At 41.9% G+C, this 22,617-nt stretch overlaps 1 long non-coding RNA gene across 1 annotated transcript in view; it reads right to left on the bottom strand.

Annotated features, from left to right (window-relative positions):
- Window positions 1-739: 739 nt before the first annotated feature.
- LOC134296299 (uncharacterized) overlaps window positions 740-22,617 on the bottom strand; it is an 85,803-nt gene continuing 63,925 nt past the window's right edge. The window contains exon 2 of the long non-coding RNA XR_010002990.1: window positions 740-5,808. This is a non-coding gene — a long non-coding RNA (uncharacterized LOC134296299). The remainder of the gene's footprint in view (window positions 5,809-22,617) is intronic.

Genomic DNA, 22,617 nt, shown 5'->3' with positions numbered 1-22,617 from the left:
TTATCAAGAGGCTATATGACCATCTGTTGGGAATGTTTGGATTGTGTTCTCCATGGCAGGAAGGGGTTGGACTGGATGGCCTTTAGGGGTCTCTCCTATCTGTGTGACTGTAGGATTGTATTATTATTTTTATGGTGGAGATTGTGGAGATATTGGATGGCCATCTGTCAGGAGTATAAATGCATGTAATAAATAAATGAATAAATAAACATGAGGATTCCATGATATTGTTATTAGTATTATTATTATCAAGAGGCTATATGACCATCTGTTGGGAATGTTTGGATTGTGTTCTCCATGGCAGGAAGGGGTTGGACTGGATGGCCTTTAGGGGTCTCTCCTATCTGTGTGACTGTAGGATTGTATTATTATTTTTATGGTGGAGATTGTGGAGATATTGGATGGCCATCTGTCAGGAGTGTTTGGATTGTGTGGTCTTGCATGGTAGAAGGAGGTTGTACTGGATGATTCTTAGGGCTGTCTGGAAACATGAGGATTCCATGTTATTGTTATTAGCATTATCATTCTCAAGAGGCTGTATGGCCATCTGTTGGGAATGTTTGGATTGTGTTCTCCATGGCAGGAAGGGGTTGGACTGGATGGCCTTTAGGGGTCTCTCCTATCTGTGTGACTGTAGGATTCTATTATTATTTTTATGGTGGAGATTGTGGAGATAAGCACCAAAACATCATGTTAGACAACACATTTGGTAGAAAAAGTAGTTCAATATGCAGTAATGTTATGTTGTAATTACTTTATTTACGAATTTAGCACCAAAATATCATGATATATTGAAAACATTGACTACAAAAATGGCTTGGATAATCCAGAAACTTGGATAAGCGAGGCTTGGATAAGTGAAACTCTACTGTAAATAATTCGGATGATGGGCGGGCGCTAGGACCCAGGGGACAACTTTTTCCCATTGCCTGCCTTTCCTCTTCCCTGCCAGCCTGGATAATCCAGAAACTTGGATAAGCGAGGCTTGGATAAGTAAGACTCTACTGTAAATAATTCGGATGATGGGCGGGCGCTAGGACCCAGGGGACAGCTTTTTCCCATTGCCTGCCTTCCCTCTTGCCGGCCGGCCATTATGCTTTCTCTTTCCCTCCCTCCCGGCATGGCTCCCGATGGTGCGTTGTGGATTCTGTCCATGTGGAGGTGTGTGACGTGATTTTGTGTTGTTTCAACCTTAAGGCTTGGATGATGGGTTGTGTTGTCAAATTTCGAGGTTGGGGGGCCTTTACTTTTGTTGTTTTGCTCGGTGCCGCGATTCCATAATCCTTTTATATATATAGATATATGTAAGCAGAAGCAAATCAAAGTTCAAAGTCAATGAAACAAGGTTTTAGTCCATCAGGTACTTGAAGCAAGGGTCCATGGAAATCAAAAACAAGAATAAACTTCAAACAAGGTATCAAAATTAGTCCAAGGCACAGGAACAAAACTGGAACAAATAAAATATCTTTAACTGGAACAAGAGATGCAAACTGCAAGGCTTACAGGAACAATAACTTAGTAATCCAAAATCCCCAGGAACAAGAACCAAGATTGGAACAAAACTCAAGATACAAGGCTACATGAAAACCCACAGGAACATGAAACAGGATAACATGAGTCCATGAACAGGAACCATGCTCAATGAGCAAAGTTACCACCTCTGAAAATCTCTCTCAGAAGCAGTTCCTCTTGAAGCTGAAATCAAGGCTTCTTTCTGTGGAAAGTTTGTTCAAAACCTTTTCTCATTAACAGCCTTTTTCTGCATCTCAAAACCTCCCTTTCTTGTCTCTGTTCACATATAGCTTTCTTTCTGTCAATCCCGTTAGTCTTAGCACAACTGAAATGCCCATCTAGCAAGGGAAAGTTCGACCTTCACTCTCCCAAGGAATCAGTTCAAGCTGCCTGCTTTAAAACATTGTGTGCTTGTTCCCAGAATCCTCAGGGGCAGCAACCTCCTCTAACTCTGGCTGTCCAGGAACAGCGGTCTCATCCGGCTGCATGGGAATTCTAGGCTCCAACCCAGAGTCTTTTGACTTGTCAGATGCTAGTACAATCACAGGCTGAACAGGCCCAACCCAAGGCTCACAAGGCTCACCTGACAGCTCAGATGCAGACTGCGATACAACAAGGTCTCTCATTCATAAGGTCAGCCTAAGTAAGGTTAAGGGCAATCAACAATAAACAGCTCTTAAATCACTGATCTCAAATATAACTACAAGTCATCAGAGAAAGCCAAAAGATTGCTGATCAATGAGAAAATCCAGAAAAGCTGGCAACTAGTTCTGAGAAAAGTACTTAGTTCAGAACCAGCCTTGTTGATTTGGATAGAGAACTGTTTCAGTTCAGAGCCTTGGAAGGACATTGCACTTCACTTTAAATCTTCAGCCACAAATCCACAACACAGCCTCAGCATTCCCCTTCCCAAATACACAAATTCTTCCTAATAATAATAATAATAATAATAATAATAATAATAATAATAATAATAATATCAACAAAGAGCTATAACTTTTTATTAGAACATATTGTTGACTGCGGTTAATATTAATATTATTTAAACTACTGAGGCAATGAATTCATATTGCATGAAAATCCCTGTAAGATTATTTTTATGAAATGTGGCAAACTTTGCAGTTTTCTATTTAAAAGGGGAAAATTATATTATTTTTCCTTCTGTGGTTTTGTTAGCAATTTTCTATTTCTTTTTCTTTGTAACTGTATTTTACACAAACTCAACAGCTGCTTCCTTCCTTTATTCCAGAGTTCCTCCCCTCTCTCTTTTTCCCCCTATCTCTCTCTCTTTTTTCCCCTAGTGCGGGCATGCACACACACTGTTTAAGTATTTGGCAGACATAGAACATCGTTTTTGTAAAAGCATATAATTCTACTCTTTTGAGAAGAAATGGAGTGTTGAACCTTTTCACTTTTCATAGTTTTTTACTTCACGAGTGGTGGGAGATAATAGAGAAAATAGAGAAGGCAGTACCAGTTGTTTCCCCCTTCCTCCCAACTGCCACAAAAGGCTGCATGATGGAGTTTGTAGATCCTTATTATGAGCTACCAGCATGTGTCATTTTTGGAAAGCAGGTGCTACTCTTCCTGTAGTGACAAAAATGACAGAGAACTTTGATTCACTTTGTACAGAACTGGAAAGTTTGGTGCTAGCTACTACTGATCAGACAACAGAATACCATCTTTTATACAATAATTCAAAATTCTCTTCTGAAACCAGAACAAACCTGGATGTTGATGTTGTTGATGATGAGGAGGAGGAGGATGGTAGCCATAGTCACAAATAATAGTTTCTGATTTTAATATCAGTGCTCCTCCTCAAATCACTTTGATTTGAAATATGACAGAAAATTAGGAAGGGTTGCTAATATTGAAGAAGACAGACTCAAGATGGAAGATGATCTTAGGAGAACGGAGTACTGGCATCAAGTTAATTAAATGAATTTCAGCAGACATAAATTTAATCACTTACAGGCTTTCAAATACCTGGCAGTGGTGATTTCACAGCTACTACTACTGTTGTCAGAAGTAGATGGCCTCATAGGGGGACTCCTAGGGTGCTTCCAGACATACATTAAATCGCTTCAGAGCAGTTTAAACCAGTTTAAGTCCCCAAACCCAGGGGGAAAAAATGGACTTCGCCCACTAGCTGTGCTCATACAATCCCAAAAATTGCCACCACCACCACCACCCTGCCTAAAAAAGCCTTAAAACAAAAGAAAACTTACCAGGTTGCCATTAGACTTTCTGCAGGCCTTCTGGTATGTACAAATGAAGCGCTGGGAGTGCGGGGCAGGAGTGATCCCCTTGGCACCTCCTAGTATGTCATTGGTATGCTCCAGGAGGCCTGCAACCTGGTAAGTTTTCCTTTATTTTAAGGCTTTTGGGGGGTTGGGGAGGGGTCACCCTCCTGGAAACCCAAAGAACCAAGGTGGGCTGTGGGGATGGGCCCCTGGATAGTCCCAGGACTACACGGAATGAATGCCCACAGGACTCATACCCCATTAGTACTGGGCATTTGAGGGAAAACCAAGATCTAATGAGGTATCTAAATAATTTGGTCTTGAATTACTTCGCTTTTACCTGAGGCATTATTTGGATACCTCAGGTAAAAATCTCATAGGGTCTGGAAGGACCCCTAGATTGCAAGTGGTCAAGTACATCCTCACTCCTGGAATGAGCCCTTACCCTAGACTTGCTCTTCCTGCATCTGATCAAGAATGGGATACCATATTCCACCACCAGAACCTAGAATTAATATGTAAAATGGCTAATATAGTGCTATAATATTTATAACATATAGTACACCCCATGCTCAATATTTTACTTACCCATATTCCAAAAAATAACCTCTCCCTACTCCCCAGAAAGGTTTGTGGGTCTCTTCAGATTCTTCAGTGTGATTCTATAGTATACTTCTAGCCCATATATAATCAAAATCTAGGACTCATTATTATTCATGGTTTTAGCTGGGGGGGGGGGTAGTCTGGCATTACATTGATACAGAGATTGTACTATATTGGCTGGCATCCTGTTGAGCAGTTACAGATACATAAACCTTTTGTTACTCCTTCATGTTCATATTTACAACTGTGGTACTTCCACTAGAAATACAAATGCTACCCCCCTCTATCCAACCTACCTTAGCAGTTAGCAGCTACATTGAGCAATGGAAATCAATTCCATTAGGATGACATAGCCAACCCCTTCCCAAGCTACAGTACGAAAATATGATGGAGTCTTGTTTCTGATTGTCACAGCACAAATTGTGGTTTTAGAGAGCTGAAAACACCATCTTGCAGTGTCCTGAACACCAGCAGAAAATAATTCCCTCTTTTGATGCAACTGCTGGTTGTTAAGACAGACTTAGGAAGAAAAATTGTAGATATACATTCATAACTATGTCTATAGCCAAAGATCTCAATCATCAATATTAAAAAGTTGGGTACTGTGTTCATAATGTACAATTAATGTTTTAATTTTAAAATGTAGCAGAAAGGACAAAAAATAGCCAAGCTTTCCACTTCAGTGACCGTAAAATATCAAACTGGGGGAATAACATGTAACATGTTTTTCCACAATGTAATGCTTTAACTTGATAGGAAGAAAGAGCATTTGCTCCATTGTCTTTCTGCTTCTAAATAACATTACTCAAAATGCATTATTTCCAAGCTCTGTCTGATATTGGTTTGATTAGCTATCAGGGGCATAATTGCTGATAGTCCTCTTCTCAGCCATGAATTTATCAAACCACTTTTTAAGCAATTCAAGTCAACTGCAAGCATCATCATCACATATTTATGGCAGAAAATTCCTTTACTTTATTTTTGCATTCATTGAAAATTCCATTTCATTGGCCTTGAATCTGTCATGAAATGTGTGAGCCTGAGGTTAGTGATCCAGAGAAGGAGAAAAATTCTCTGCATCCTGTTTCTCCTCTTGTGTATAATTTTAGAAACCTCTATCAATTGTTTTCTGAGCATATGTTTTTGTGTAGTCTCCTGCAATGAGACATAATCATGAGAGATTACCCTGTATCTTTCCAACTGCTGCATGTCAAATATAGAAAGCTGTGTAAGGGTGTGTTTCTGGCTAAACGTGCCCATGAGGGATGTGAAACAGGTTTAGAAAATCTCCCATCAGGTGCCATGTGGGTATGTCATGGTAGCAAGCAAGCATCATCTGATCATGTTATGGATGAAATGAACCTGGGTGGATCTTTGTTTTTTCTTCCACAAGGTATGCCAGTTCCACCTCTTTTGCCTTGGGATAAAGCCAGTGTATTGCTCATAAGTCCTGAGGAGAGAATACAAATAGAAACAGTATTAGGATATGCTGTGCATGGTAAACTGACAAAATTAGAATGACAGAGACCAGCAATGAAAAAGATCTGGAAAAAACAAAAGAGCATTTGTGGAATAACAGCCAATATTTCAGTACAACCATGCATCTGAAAAAAAAATTATTTGAATTATCTGCTTTTATGTAAATTATACCGCATTTATGCAAATCTAATGTGCATCTTTTTGGCTTAATTGCTTAGCCAAAATTGAAATGTGCATTAGGTTAGATGGCGCATTACAAAAGCGTGACAAAAGGTGTTTTTGCCCCTCCATCAGTCTGAGACTAGTGAACTCGCCAGCCTCCACATGATAGTGGATCAGGGGCTTCCCTCCCCAAGCCTTTCTCCTTCATCTCCCGGCTGAGAGACAAAAGAGAAATGGTGCTCCTTTCCCTCCTCAAGCCATTTCTCCTTTGTCCCCCAAGTTGGGAAACAGGGGGGAAAGTGCTACTTTCCCTCCCTGGGAAAGCTAGAGGAGAGTCAGAAGCTGAAGCCAAATTTTCCAAAGCCCAGCCTTTTTCCCCAGCTGGGAGGGAGGGTGGAGGGAGGGAGAGACAGAAGCAGAAGCCAAAAGGAAAACTTGGCTTGGGAAAACTTCTGAAGCCCAGCCTTCTTCCCTAATTCAGAGGAAGAGAGGGAGGAAGAGAGGGAGGGAGAGAGGGAGGGAGAGAGGCAGAAGCAACAGAAGCTGTTGATCAACGGTGCCACACAAAGTGATTTCTTTCGAATCCTTCCTCTGAAACATAACCTCCATTGAGGGACCCCCTTTAAAACATTAACTAGCACTGACTTTGCTTAGTTTCCATGATCAGATAGGACTTTCCTCCCCCACTTTAAAACCTGCAGTTTTGGGCTTGTAGTTCAGTGAGCCCAGGACTTCTTTTGATGAGAATGGGAAACCCCTCTCCCTAAACTAAAAGCCCCAGAATCCTGCAGGCAAAGATTCTAAATCCTATTTTTTGGGTGATTGCCTTTGGAGTGATGCCGGAAATGTGAAGTTTTTCAAGGATCCATGAATACGGAGGGAAGCTGGCGAGGTATGCTAACCATGAATATTCTGAGATAGTAATCAGGATCTCACCAATGTGAGGACAAGCAACAGAAACTTTATTAAATTGGCCGAAGGGACACTTGCACAAAGATGCTCAAAGTGTACAAGGGTAAATCACAAGAAAAAAGCAGGCATCTTTATACATAAGAGTTTCCATGCATTAACATTGCTATGGTTCAAAATTCCCTCCCATTCCCCGATGAGCCAGTGCCAGAAAACCAGCTGGCATTTCCCAGGTCTCTGATTAGTCGAGAGGCAGCCAGTGCACATGCTGATTGGTGGAGGAGGTTCCCCTCTCAGCTGGGCAGGGAAGCTCTGAGGCCTCCAATCGGCCAATGGAGATGGTTCTTGGAGTGGAGAGGATGCGGGGACAATGGATGCTGGGTCCCCAGACATCTTCCCATGCTGAGAAGACAAAGAAAAGGTCCAGAAAAGATCTATTGAAGATGATTGCATCATCAAAGTCTTTATCCAGCAGGTTGCTGAGGTCCCCCAAAGGGGAAGTTCCAGGTGTCCAATGGGTGGCCTCCCGCTGAGTGTGAGGAAAGACTTTTGTTCAAAAAATTATTGTCCTGGCCATGATTTCTGCCTAAGGCAGAGGAGAATTCCTGGAATAATTTGAGATTGCTCAAGAGCTTAAAAGAGGATATGGATATTTTCTGTAGTCTGCAACATGGTCAACAGTCTCTTAGAAAAAGCCAGGGAGATGCACAAAGAATCTGTGAAAGAATTTCAGGAGAACTTTGACACAGCAAGATCAGTGGTGGAGTCTATGGGTGGAGAAGTTAGGATTCCTCACATCTGTTCAAGGCAAACTTGTAAAAGCAATATCCAGACAATTTTACCAACACCAATGGAATATTACAGGCTAAATGTGTACATCCCATTTCTGGACTATTTCTGCAGTCAGCTTCAAGAAAGGTTTACAAGGCCTAGGTAAGGAATTCAGGAACTACAACTATTCCTACCTATTAATTGTGGCCATTTAAAATCCAACTTGAACAAGTGCACGTAACTTTACAATGAATGCCTTGAAGACTAACACACTGATAGAAGAGTTTGACCTGTGGTGTATAAAATTGGAAAAAAGATTACACCTGCAGAGAAACCATCATATGCACTGGAAGCATATCTTGTTTGTGATAGACATTTTTTTCCAAATGTGAAGAAACTTCTTCAGATTTCTGCAACATTTCCAGGGTCAACAGCTACAAATGAAAGGTCATTTTCAATTCTTAAATGTTTGAAAACATACATAAGTAGCACAATGGGGTAAGAAAGACTAACTAGACTTGCACTCTTGAGTATCCACTGAAGTTTATTGATGAAGCCTGGTTTCTGTCAAGATGTATCGATGCAGTTTTCAAATGTTTCCAACAGGCATTGTGGTATTCTTTTGTAACCACTAAATTACCAATTAAGAATCATTTTCAGGTTTTTTTAGACTTTAATCTTTCTACCTAAAATAGAAATTTGTCCTCACCCCCACTCACATTTTTTTCTGGCTATGGGACTGATGGAAGAGGTCATCCCAGTCCTAGGGTTTGGCATGAAAAAAATGTTCTTTGGAAGAAATAGTTTTCTTGTATCTCTTCATCTCGCTGAAGGCAAGTTTTATCTTCTTTTTTTTTTTAACCTTCAGAAGATCTCACTGTTCACTAGAACTTGTTTATTTGAGTTTCCAAAAATTCTGAAATGATTTCACAAACAGAATATGAATATGGTATGGATGGGGAGTAAGGATTTGAGATATATTCAAAGGTAGGAGAAAATGAAACTGATAAATTTCTCCATCAAGCCAGAAGGCTCTGAAATCTTTGTTTCCTTTAAAAGTCACATTTTAAATTTCTTTGGTTATAATGAGAGTCCCCAACTTACATTTTTTAAACAGATTCCTCACCTGTAACAGCTACACAATAGGCATGCTAAGAAATATCAATTATCTCAATTGAATTTTGCCTTGACAGATGGTTGACTACTTTGTTCAGTTTGCTTTAGATAGAAACTTAGCAACGTTTACACATTTCGTCATAAACTACAAAGCACTGTTGGAGAAAGCAAAATTGACTGAGTTTTCTGTCCCTACTATTTAGAAAACTCTCACTACAAAACTGGTTCACACACACAAAAACATTTTGAAAGGAATTAGTTGGCAAGTACCATTTTGTTCCCCTTGTTGATTTTAACTACATTACATAGAAACACATGGGTGAGATGTTGGGGGTTTTTTGCTTCCATATGATGAAATGTTTCTTTTTAAATACCACAAACTGAATGTTTTCCTTTTTTCTCTCTGACATTTCACTTTATCTGGTAAGGAGGGAAACCATGGCTTCAAATTTTTGGACTATCAGTGGTATTTAAGCTGTGACTTTAGGAGAAGAAGATATTAAAAAACAAGCTGTCCCCAGAACACCACGAGAGAAGCCCAGCAGTAGTTATTTAATCCAGAGTATCTTCCTGTTTTCTTTGTAACTGTGGATGAGAAGAAACAGAGAAGAGACTAATCTGAGTTTCTCACTTGCTATTCTTGGCTGTTGGCTTTCCTGACAAACTCAATTCAATATTGGTCTGAATACGATTTCAATTTCAGTCCCAACCACTAGACCTGGTCAACATCAGACTTTAATATATTATGTTTATTGCATGGAAGCTGTTACAAAGTGTACTATTTGGCTATCCCCTGCAAAATCACAGTTCTGGGACATCCAAAGTGGCCAACCTGGAGTGTTTTAAAACAAGTATTCATGGGCAAATTTGTTCCTGAAAAATAATGAGAACAGTTTTTTAAAACCTTGAGATAGGCAAAAGAAATTGGGTCCCTGCTTTTCTTCTTCCTTAGGTCTTTGATCCATCCCTTCTGATTTGTTGCAATGTTTTGGATCACAAAATAATTATTTGTGGCAGACAGGTATGATAGTTTTGCACTGCACAAACACTTAAAAACTCTGTTTTTTAATGTTGTAAAGACTTAAAGTTTTATACTTTTGGTCTGTGATCACAACAATACAATTCATTCAACACTATCTGAAGGATTCTGTATAATCTGAAGGTCTGTATCTAATTCAGAGTATAGTTTCCTAAAAATATAATCTAAGATGCACATGTCATTTATTGTCTGCAAAGTAAAGTATAGTCAGACAATTCTGTGTGGATAAATAATATAATGCTTCTTTCATAGCCTTAGGGGATATAAATGTACATGACGATGTTCATGATTCAAGCAGTTGGAGGTATAACAACTTTGTTTTCAGTCATAGCTGGTCTACTGGACACTCAGAAGACTGATGATAGATAATCTAACTACTGCATAGAATCATAGAATAGTAGAGTTGGAAGAGACCTCATGGGCCATCCAGTCCAATCCCCTGCCAAGAAGCAGGAAAATCACATTCAAAGCACCTCCGACAGATAGCCATTCCGCCTCTGCTTAAAAGCCTCCAAAGAAGGAGCCTCCACCACAATCTGAGGCAGAGAGTTCCACTGCCGAACAGCTCTCACAGTGAGGAAGTTCTTCCTAATGTTCAGGTGGAATCTCCTTTCCTGTAGTTTAAAGCCATTGTTCCACGTTCTAGTCTCCAGGGCGGCAGAAAACAAGCTTGCTCCCTCCTCCCTATGACTTCCCCTCACATATTTATACATGGCAATCATATCTCCTCCCAGCCTTCCCTTTTGCAGGGTAAACATGCCCAGCTCTTTAAGCTGCTCCTCATAGGGCTTGTTCTCCAGACCCATAATCATTTTAGTCGCCCTCCTCTGGACACTTTCCAGCTTGTCAACATCTCCCTTCAATTGTGGTGCCCAGAATTGGACACAGTATTCCAGGTGTGGTCTGACCAAGGCGGAATAGAGGGGTAGAATGACTTCCCTAGATCTAGACACTATACTCCTATTTATGCAATCCAAAATCCCATTGGCTTTTTTTTGCAGCTGCATCACATTGTAGGCTCATGTTTTACTTGTTGTCCACGAGGACTCCAAGATCTTTTTCACACATACTACTTTTGAACCAGGCATCCCCCATTCTGAATCTTTGCATTTCATTTTTTTCTGCCAAAGTGAAGTATCTTGCATTTGTCCCTGTTGAACTTCATTTAGTTAGTTAGTTTCGGCCCATCTCTCTAATCTGTTAAGATCGTTTTGAATTCTGCTTCTGTCTTCTGGAGTATTGGCTATCCCTCCCAATTTGGTGTCATCTGCAAACTTGATGATCCTGCCTTCTAACCCTTCATCTAAGTCATTAATAAAGATGTTGAACAGAACCGGGCCCATGACAGAACCCTGTGGCACTCCACTCGTGACTTCTTTCCAGGATGAAAAAGATGCATTAGTGAGCACCCTTTGGGTTCGTTCGCTTAACCAATTACAGATCCACCTAACTGTAGTTTTGCCTAGCCCACATTTGACTAGTTTGTTTGCCAGAAGGTCAGGGGGGGGGACCTTGTCAAAGGTCTTACTGAAATCCAGATATGCCACATCCACAGCGTTCCCTGCATTTACCCAACTTGTAACTCTATTGAAAAAAGAGATCAGATTAGTCTGGAATGATTTGTTTTTGATAATTTCATGTTGACTATTAGCAATGACTGCATTTGTTTCTAAGTGTTTGCAGACCACTTCCTTAATGATCTTTTCCAGAATATTGCCTGGTATCGACATGAGGCTGACTGGATGGTAATTGTTTGGGTCGTCCTTTTTTTCCTTCTTGGAGATAGGGACCACATTTGCTCTCCTCCAATCTGCTCCCATTCTCCAAGAACTCTCAAATATAATTGCCAGTGGTTCTGAAATAACTTCTGCTAGTTCCTTCAATACTCTTGGGTGTAGTTGATCTGGCCCTGGAGACGTGAATTCATTTAGAGTGGCCAGGTATTCCTGGACAACTTGTTTCCCTATTTGGGGTTGGATTTCCACCAATCCTTTGTCCACTCCATGTTGCTGAGATTGAGGACAGCTTTCTTTTTGTGAGAAGACTGAGGCAAAGAAGGCACTAAGTAGTTCTCCTTTTTCCCTATCCCCTGTCAGCATTTCCCCATCTTCTCCTTGCAGATGCCCTATTGCCTCCTTGTTCTTCCTTTTCCTACCAACATAAGCAAAGAAGCCCTTTTATTGTTTTTAATGTCTCTGGCAAGCCTGAACTCATTTTCCATTTTAGCCTTGCGAACCTTTTCCCTCCAGGAGTTGGCTATTCGTTTGAATTCTTCTTTGGTGATTTCTCCCCTTTTCCACTTCTTGTGCATGTCTCTTTTGAGTCTTAGTCCAGTTAGAAGTTCTTTGGACATCCATTCTGGCTTCTTTGCACTTGTCTTATTTTTTTTCTTTGTTGGCACTGCTTGCATTTGTGCCTTGAGTATTTCACTTTTGAATAACTCCCATACATCCTTTACTCCCTTGTCTTTTAGTATTGGCGTCATGTAATGCCGCTTAGTATTTCCTTCATTTTTTGGAAGTCAGCTTTCCTAAAGTCCAGAATGCGGGCTTGACTTGTCTTAGTTTCAGCCTTCCTTTGTATGGCAAACTGCAGGAGCACATGTCGCTTGCCCCTAAGGATCCGACCACTTCGACTGCATTGATCAGGTCCTCCACGTTTGTTAGGATGAGATCGAGAGTAGCCAAGCAGAGGAATTTGTTGGACTTTGTACTCTTGGACAAGTATATTTTCCAGCAGATATCAGGATAGCTGAAATCACCCATGACTACTATATCTCTTCGTTGTGCCTGTTTGGTCAATTGCTGACAGAAGGCTTCGAGTTCCTGGCTCAGAGGTCTATAGTAGACACCCACTATGAGATCTTTTTGAGTCGCGGTTCCCTTGATTCTTATGTTGGAATGTGGATGATGGATGTGAGGCGGATATATTGAGACACAGCCATCTGTCTCAATACTCCCCTCCGTTTGGCAACTCAGTATCTGCCTAGTAGCATGAACAAATAAAACTGAATAGCTTTCAACCGATCCTGGCAGTGACGAATCTTTATTTACACAGCTATTTACATAGACAGCAGCCGGAGCTGCTCTCAGACATTTTTCTCCGACAGAAGATTAATGGCAACAACAAAAACTCTTATCAGTAAGGAAATAACTCCTCCCAAATTCCATCCTCAGTGACACATTGCCTTCTACATAGGCAAAAGCAGAAGTTTCATTCCTTTTCTCTCTATGCAGTAAATCTAACTCTATGCAATTAACCATTCCTCTGCTGGAATGCTTACCGAAGCACACACATATTAACTTTAACAATGAGTAAACATTTCACACACTGCAATAACCATTACGCTGACATCTTATCCAGATGCTTTCAAGCTGGTTTCCTGGATTGCAGTCTTGCATCTCTTCTGCAATGTAAATGTTTTTGACATATATGGCTACTCCCCCTCCTCTCCCCTTTGTTCTGTTTCTGTGAAAGAGGTTATAGCCCTCAATGGCCACATTCCAGTGATGGGAGTCATCCCACCAGGTTTCAGTGATGCCTATGATATTAACTATGGTGTTGTGCTAAAAGTTCGAGTTTGTCTTGTTTATTTCCCATTCTCTGTGCATTAGTGTAAAGACATGTAAGCCCCTGAGACCTTCCCACATGCTGTTTATTTGGGATTATTCTGCTCTCGGTACTTGGTCCTTGTTGTGTTGGGCAGCCCTCCATTTAGCCTTATGGTGATTCCCTGTGGTCATGGGTAAAATACTGTTCACAAGGCTATTGTCCCCCTCCCCCGGCGGACCTAGTTTAAAGTGTGCCTGATGAGTTTTGCAAGTCTGTGAGCCATCCTCCTGGAAAAGCAAGCCATGGTCGAGGAAGCCAAAGCATTCCTCCTGACACCATTTTCTGAGCCAGTTATTGACCTGTACTATTTTTCTGGCCCTTGTAGGGCTGCATATTACAACAGGGAGAAGGGATGAATCATAGAATCATAGAATCATAGAATAGTAGAGTTGGAAGAGACCTCAAGGGCCATCTAGTCCAACCCCCCGCTAAGAAGCAGGAAATCGCATTCAAAGCACCCCCGACAGATGGCCATCCAGCCTCTGCTTAAAAGCCTCCAAAGAAGGAGCCTCCACCACGGCCCGGGGGAGAGAGTTCCACTGCCGAACAGCCCTCACAGTGAGGAAGTTCTTCCTGATGTTCAGGTGGAATCTCCTTTCCTGTAGTTTGAAGCCATTGTTCCGTGTCCTAGTCTGCAGGGCAGCAGAAAACAAGCTTGCTCCCTCCTCCCTATGACTTCCCCTCACATATTTGTACATGGCTATCATGTCTCCTCTCAGCCTTCTCTTCTGCAGGCTAAACATGCCCAGCTCTTTAAGCCTCTCCTCATAGGGCTTGTTCTCCAGACCCTTAATCATTTTAGTTGCCCTCCTCTGGACGCTTTCCAGCTTGTCAGCATCTCCCTTCAACTGTGGTGCCCAAAACTGGACACAGTATTCCAGGTGTGGTCTGACCAAGGCAGAATAGAGGGGGAGCATGACTTCCCTGGATCTAGACGTTATTCCCCTATTGATGCAGGCCAAAATCCCATTGGCTTTTTTAGCTGCCGCATCACATTGTAGGCTCATGTTTAACTTGTTGTCCACGAGGACTCCAAGATCTTTTTCGCACACACTGCTGTCAAGCCAGGCATCGTCCCCCATTCTGTATCTTTGCATTCCATTTTTTCTGCCGAAGTGAAGTATCTTGCATTTGTCCCTGTTGAACTTCATTTTGTTAGTTTCGGCCCATCTCTCTAGTCTGTCAAGATCGTTTTGAATTCTGCTCCTGTCTTCTGGAGTGTTAGCTATCCCTCCGAGTTTGGTGTCATCTGCAAACTTGATGATCGTGCCTTCTAACCCTTCGTCTAAGTCGTTAATAAAGATGTTGAACAGAACCGGGCCCAGGACGGAGCCCTGCGGCACTCCACTTGTCACTTCTTTCCATGATGAAGACGACGCATTGGTGAGCACCCTTTGGGTTCGTTCGCTTAGCCAATTACAGATCCACCTAACCGTAGTTTTGTCTAGCCCACATTTTACTAGTTTGTTTGCCAGAAGGTCGTGGGGGACTTTGTCGAAGGCCTTACTGAAATCTAGATATGCTACATCCACGGCATTCCCTGTATCGACCCAACTCGTAACTCTATCGAAAAAAGAGATCAGATTAGTCTGGCATGACTTGTTTTTGGTAAATCCGTGTTGACTATTAGCAATGACCGCATTTGTTTCTAAGTGTTTGCAGACCACTTCCTTAATGATCTTTTCCAGAATCTTGCCTGGTATTGATGTGAGGCTGACCGGACGGTAATTGTTTGGGTCGTTCTTTTTTCCCTTCTTGAAGATAGGGACCACATTCGCCCTCCTCCAATCTGCTGGGACTTCTCCTGTTCTCCAAGAACTCTCGAAGATGATTGCCAGTGGTTCTGAAATAACTTCCGCTAGTTCCTTCAATACTCTTGGATGTAGCTGATCTGGCCCTGGGGACTTGAATTCGTTTAGAGTGGCCAGGTGTTCCTGGACAACTTGTTTCCCTATTTGGGGTTGGATTTCCCCCAATCCTTCGTCCATTCCATGTTGCTGAGGTTGAAGATGGCTTTCTTTTTGTGAGAAGACCGAGGCAAAGAAGGCATTAAGCAGTTCTGCCTTTTCCCTATCCCCTGTCACCATCACCCCATCTACTCCTTGCAGTGGCCCTATCGCCTCCTTTTTCTTCCTTTTTCTACCAACATAAGCAAAAAAACCTTTTTTGTTGTTTTTTATGTCCCTGGCAAGCCTGAGCTCATTTTGCGCTTTAGCCTTGCGAACCTTTTCCCTACAGGAGTTGGCTATACGTTTGAATTCTTCTTTGGTGATTTCTCCCCTTTTCCACTTCTTGTGCATGTCACTTTTGAGCTTTAGCTCAGTTAGAAGTTCTTTGGACATCCATTCTGGCTTCTTTGCACTTGTCTTATTTTTCTTCTTTGTTGGCACTGTTTGCATTTGCGCCTTGAGTATTTCACTTTTGAAAAACTCCCATCCATCCTTAACTCCCTTGTTTTTTAATATCGGCGTCCATGGAATGCCGCTCAGTAATTCCTTCATTTTTTGGAAGTCAGCTCTCTTAAAGTCCAGAATGCGTGTTTGACTTGTCTTAGTTTCAGCATTCCTTTGTATTGCAAACTGCAGGAGCACATGGTCACTTGCCCCTAAGGATCCAACCACTTCAACTGTATTGATCAGGTCTTCCACATTTGTTAAGATTAGATCAAGAGTTGCTGATCCCCTTGTTGCCTCTTCTACCTTCTGGACCATAAAATTATCTGCAAGGCAAGTGAGGAATTTGTTGGACTTTGTACTCTTGGCTGAGTTTGTTTTCCAGCAGATATCGGGATAATTGAAATCGCCCATGACTACTATATCTCTTCTTTGTGCCTGTTTGGTCAGCTGTTGACAGAAGGCTTCATCAAGTCCTTCATCCTGACTCGGAGGTCTGTAGTAGACACCCACGACAAGATCTTTTTGAGTCCCGGTTCCCTTGATTCTTATCCAGATGCTTTCAAGCTGGTTTCCCGGATTACAGTCTTGCATTTCTTCTGCAACGTAACTGTTTTTGACATATAAAGCTACTCCCCCTCCTCTCCCCTTTGTTCTATTTCTGTGAAAGAGGTTATAGCCCTCAATGGTTAAATTCCAGTGATGGGAGTCATCCCACCAGGTTTCAGTGATGCCTATGACATCGTATGTGTGGTGCTGTGCTAGGAGTTGGAGTTCGTCTTGCTTATTTCCCATGCTCTGAGCATTAGTGTAAAGACATGTAAGCCCCTGTGACCTCCCCTCGAACTGTTTATTTGGGATTATTGTGCTCTCTGTACTTGGTCCTTGCTGTGTTTGTGCAGCCCTCCGTTTAGCCTTACGGCGGTTCCCTGTGGTCGTGGGTAATATAGTGTTCACCAGGCTGTTGTTCCCCTCCCCCAGTGGATTTAGTTTAAAGTGCGCCTGATGAGGTTTGTGAGTCTGTGTGCAAAAAGATGTTTTCCTACTTGTGTGAGATGCACCCCATCGCTTGCCAGTAGTCCATCCTCTTGGAAGAGTAGACCATGGTCAAGGAAGCCAAAATGCTCCTCTTGACACCATTTTCTGAGCCAGTTATTGACCTGTACTATTTTTCCGGCCCTTGTAGAGCCATGTCCTACAACGGGGAGGAGGGATGAAAAGATCACATGTACATTATACAGTTTTAGCTTTGTTCCCAGAGCTCGAAAATCATTTGTGATCTTTTGAAAAGTATGCCTAGCGGTGTCATTGGTACCTACATGAATCAACATAAGGTGGGGAGGGTGATGGGGCTTTAGGAGCCTGCTGAGCCTCTGAGTGATATGGTGTATTTTTGCCCCCGGGAGGCAGCATGTTTCTCGAGCCATCCCATCCGGTCTGGAAATGATGGCTTCCGTTCCTCTAAGGAGGGAGTCACCTACTACCAAGACCTGTTTCCTTTGAGGATTGACAGGGTCCCTTTTGTGCAAGACAGTGTGTATGTCCCCTGAAGAGTGTTCCTGTTGAAGTGAATCATGTAGGTGTAAAGTGTTGTCCTCCTCCTCAACATCCCCAGTGCATTCATCAATGACAATCCATTGAGATACATCCGAGAGCCCATTACTCTCCCAAGGATGTTCCTGTTGCTCCTGGTCTATGATTGGGGATGGAGCATTTGCATGATTACATAAGTGTGACTGTGGTGATGCACTGTCCCTGTCAGGGCTATCCCCTGCGCATTGATCCAGGATGGTCCACTGAGTGGTATCTAAGAAACTGTGGTCCTCCACAAGATGTGTTTCCTGATTGTATGTTAATGATGTAAGAATTTCAAATCTGTTGTGTAAATGCAGCTGAGCAGAGGAGTTCTGTGGAGGCTGCCTGGTCCTGCGTCTCCTTCTATGGGTGACCTCCTTCCAAGCCTGAGGGTTGTCTACCTTTGAGTTGATCTCCCCATAAGGTTCCTGATCATGGTCTTGGTGGTGTTGGTGTGATGCAGGCTGCTGATCTACAGCAGCGTGTTGTGCAGTGTCCAAGAAGAGCTCGAGTGCCTGAATGTCCTTAAGGGTCTTAATACGGTGCTCGAGCTGTTGGATCCTCTGCTCCATCAGAGTCATCTGTTTGCATTTGGAGCAGATGTAGTTGTCTAGTTTTTGTGTGAAAAAGCGGAACATGCCACAGCTGGTGCATGTGATGGGAATGTTTTGCTTTTGTTGCATCTCTTGGTGAGCGTGGTGGCCAAGTGGGATCTTTGTACAGTTAAGTAATATGCACGCACTTTATGTGCAGACTGCAACAAACCACGTCTTTGTGTATTTGTTTATGTTGCTTTGTTTCCTGTATGTACTGCAAAGGATAGTTAGTAAAGGTGCCTTTTCCTCTGCTTCTGCGAGAACCAACTGCCCTTCTGGGATCAGGCTCTGGCAGAAACTCACACTGGCAAATAAAGCTTTCCCAGCAACTCAATTAACAGGGGACAATGCCTGCTGTCAATCAACTTAAGTACCTGGCTCTCTTTCAACACAACAGTCACACAACAGTTAGACTTTGACCACAGGAGCCAAGCCCAAACTCAGTTTAAAATCTTAGCCAAATCTTAGCCAAATCCTACCTGAAGCCAGGGAGCAGAAATGTCCTCCTGCTTCCTCTGCTTCTGCGAGAACCAACTGCCCTTCTGGGATCAGGCTCTGGCAGAAACTCACACTGGCAAATAAAGCTTTCCCAGAAACTCAATTAACAGGGGACAATGCCTGCTGTCAATCAACTTAAGTACCTGGCTCTCTTTCAACACAACAGTCACACAACAGTTAGACTTTGACCACAGGAGCCAAGCCCACACTCAGTTTAAAATCTTAGCCAAATCCTACCTGAAGCCAGGGAGCAAAAATGTCCTCCTGCTGCCTCTGCTTCTGCGAGAACCAACTGCCCTTCTGGGATCAGGCTCTGGCAGAAACTCACACTGGCAAATAAAGCTTTCCCAGAAACTCAATTAACAGGGGACAATGCCTGCTGTCAATCAACTTAAGTACCTGGCTCTCTTTCAACACAACAGTCACACAACAGTTAGACTTTGACCACAGGAGCCAAGCCCAAACTCAGTTTAAAATCTTAGCCAAATCTTAGCCAAATCCTACCTGAAGCCAGGGAGCAAAAATGTCCTCCTGCTTCCTCTGCTTCTGCGAGAACCAACTGCCCTTCTGGGATCAGGCTCTGGCAGAAACTCACACTGGCAAATAAAGCTTTCCCAGAAACTCAATTAACAGGGGACAATGCCTGCTGTCAATCAACTTAAGTACCTGGCTCTCTTTCAACACAACAGTCACACAACAGTTAGACTTTGACCACAGGAGCCAAGCCCACACTCAGTTTAAAATCTTAGCCAAATCCTACCTGAAGCCAGGGAGCAAAAATGTCCTCCTGCTGCCTCTGCTTCTGCGAGAACCAACTGCCCTTCTGGGATCAGGCTCTGGCAGAAACTCACACTGGCAAATAAAGCTTTCCCAGAAACTCAATTAACAGGGGACAATGCCTGCTGTCAATCAACTTAAGTACCTGGCTCTCTTTCAACACAACAGTCACACAACAGTTAGACTTTGACCACAGGAGCCAAGCCCAAACTCAGTTTAAAATCTTAGCCAAATCTTAGCCAAATCCTACCTGAAGCCAGGGAGCAAAAATGTCCTCCTGCTTCCTCTGCTTCTGCGAGAACCAACTGCCCTTCTGGGATCAGGCTCTGGCAGAAACTCACACTGGCAAATAAAGCTTTCCCAGAAACTCAATTAACAGGGGACAATGCCTGCTGTCAATCAACTTAAGTACCTGGCTCTCTTTCAACACAACAGTCACACAACAGTTAGACTTTGACCACAGGAGCCAAGCCCACACTCAGTTTAAAATCTTAGCCAAATCCTACCTGAAGCCAGGGAGCAAAAATGTCCTCCTGCTGCCTCTGCTTCTGCGAGAACCAACTGATGAAAAGACCACATGTACATTACATTGTTTTAGTTTTGTTCCAAGAGCTCAAAATCATTTGTGATCTTTGGAAAAGTATGCCTAGCAGTATCATTGGTTCCTACATGAATCAACATGAGGGGGGAGGGTGATGGCACTTTAGGAGCCTGGTGAGCCTCTGAGTGACCTAGTGTATTCTGGCAACAAGTTACAGTTGCCAGAATTTGTCATGGTATCAGTTGAATATCTGAGAAAAACTGCAATAGCCTCTTTGCAAAACCGCCACTGTGTACACACACATACACACACTGCAGTCCCCATCATCAGTCTTAAGAGTACAACAGTAATGTTTCTTAATTAATTCTTCTAGGCTTCATCCAAATAAATATAATATGCAGATGAAACAAAAAATATACGGATGAGACAAAAGGCCACACTCGACATAACACTAGCAGCCGGCATCATGTCTGGAGATGTGATATTAGATAGATGGATGAATGGATGGATAGATAGTGTATGTAAGTGTGCATGAGTGTGTATATATAGGTAAGCAAAGGGCAAACCAACACTACTCTCAATCTGTCCTGCTGATAACACCATGTTCTACTATATAGCTCAGCTTCATCTTTGACAACTAAAGAAGGTGAAAGACAACATATTTTGTTCTTGATATCTTCAATAAATCTGGATTTAGATTTATATTTTTCTCCTAGGTATATACATAAGTGTGTGTATATATAAATAAACATGATAGCAGTATCTCCGTTTCAGTTTGGGATATTCTTCCTTCATTAAGAATGTTTATTTATCTAGCTTATTCACTTAATTGCAAAACATTTCAGCTTCTGACTGTCTCCATTAATCACATTCTTAAACTGAGGATATATTACCCTCTAGGTTGAAATCACGTGGCATGAGTTTTGAAAATATGGAATTTGAAAATTCTTTTCTCTAACAAAGGTTTGAAAGAAATGGGACTTTGGTGTTCTGAGTTAAAATGTTTTACTACAGCCCAATTGTTCTAGCTATGATTGTAGACTTGTAGTTCCTGAAACTTATACACAGGTCTGTGGTTGCTTTCTCCAAATTCTGCAGGTATCATCCTGACATTCAGTAACATATAATGAGATGACAGCTTCAGCAGGTAATAGTTTGTTTACTATAGTAAATCCTGCCAATCAAAGCACTCCTGAAAGTTGTTGGCTAGACTTCACAATCTATATATTAAAACTGTAGGGAATGCATAGCAATTGTGAAAATCACCCAATCCGGATTAACCAAGTAGCCATCACCACTGTAAGCAACAAGGATCCGTTCTTGTGTCAATCAAGATGCAGCAGACTGATGTTCCCACCCTCTCCCATGAATGATCTGTGATATAATAAAGGTATTATGACAGAAACTCCACTTCTGACTATCACACATATGATCATTGGAGTGCGGGGTTGGAAATGTCAATATGATGTATCCCAACTGATATTTTACCAGCAATCTACATAGATTTGGCAGCTAGAAGAAAACATACACACTTATACACATGTATATGTGTTTATATTTTAGAGACAGTATGACCAAGAGCCTACAGCACTAGACTAATGTAATTTCATATGGCCAATATGGCAGCATGCTGGAATTAAGGGTTGGACAGTGAAGGCTGATGCTTCCACCTGGCTGCCTTCCCCAGCCATGAAACAAATGGAATATGCTGCCTCAGTGCATGGTGTCTCCTTCTCTGCAGGTTTTTAAGCAGGTTGGACAGCCATCTGTCGGGAGTGCTTTGATTTTACATTCCTGCATAGCAAAGGGTTGGACTGGATGGCCCCTGTGTTCTCTTTCAACTCTATGATTTTATGAACCTGTGAATAGCTAGACAGTTATTAGGCACAGTGTCCTTTCTTCAGATCAACCTCATTGTTACACCTAGCTTTCTTCTAGCTCATCATGAGTACTAGACAGAGGAAGGAGATAAATTATTTGTGTAGGCAAAGTTTGCTCTTTTTCTATGTGTGCTCAGTAGTAGCCTGAACAATTATCAGAGCACAATATCCCAAATACTGCAGAAGGAAACACTGACTATCCACTAGATTCTCCATGTCTTGTTCAGCTGTGACTGCCAGCATACTTTTTCTCACTTCTTTCAAAGTTGAAGTTTGAAATTGGTAGAACAGTAGACAGACCAGCTCAGTTATTGAATGAACTATACAACTAGAATTTCACAAATGAGAAATCTATATTTTTATTTTAATTACAAGATCTCTGGATATGATATATTTCCTTTTGACTTAGAACACATTTTTAAAATGGTAATAGTGATGAATGAAAATTTAAATTACAACCCATTCACTGAATATAAAATTTATTTCATATTTTTATTTTAGAGCCAGTAGAGTTTATTTTTCCTTCCAAATAGCATAGGATATTATATATTAACATGTGTTTATTTTTACAAGATAAGCCTTTTCCCTGAACCATATGGCATTGGTTCCACTCAAAGGGTGGAACACCGGGCTTTAAATCCACCATTAGCCTGAGTGCGTATCTACTGTTTCCAAAAAAGTCAAGATTGGCAGACCACTGCCTAGGGATGTACTTGTACTTTGCTACCCTGTATCAGCAAAGTCATTAACTGCTGCCTGGCAGCCAGTTCCATCAACGACACAACATCCACAACTTAATATTGTATGACGCTGTGGTTAGGGACTTCAAAGAAGATAGGATTATTGTCTAATTGGATTTCTGTTCCCAATTAGGAAAAAAGGGGGAAGCCAAATCCAAGGCTGACATGGAA

Source organism: Anolis carolinensis, chromosome 2 (genome assembly GCF_035594765.1).
Source record: "Anolis carolinensis isolate JA03-04 chromosome 2, rAnoCar3.1.pri, whole genome shotgun sequence".
Lineage (NCBI taxonomy): Eukaryota > Metazoa > Chordata > Lepidosauria > Squamata > Dactyloidae > Anolis > Anolis carolinensis.
This window is presented reverse-complemented; position numbering and strand designations above follow the sequence as displayed.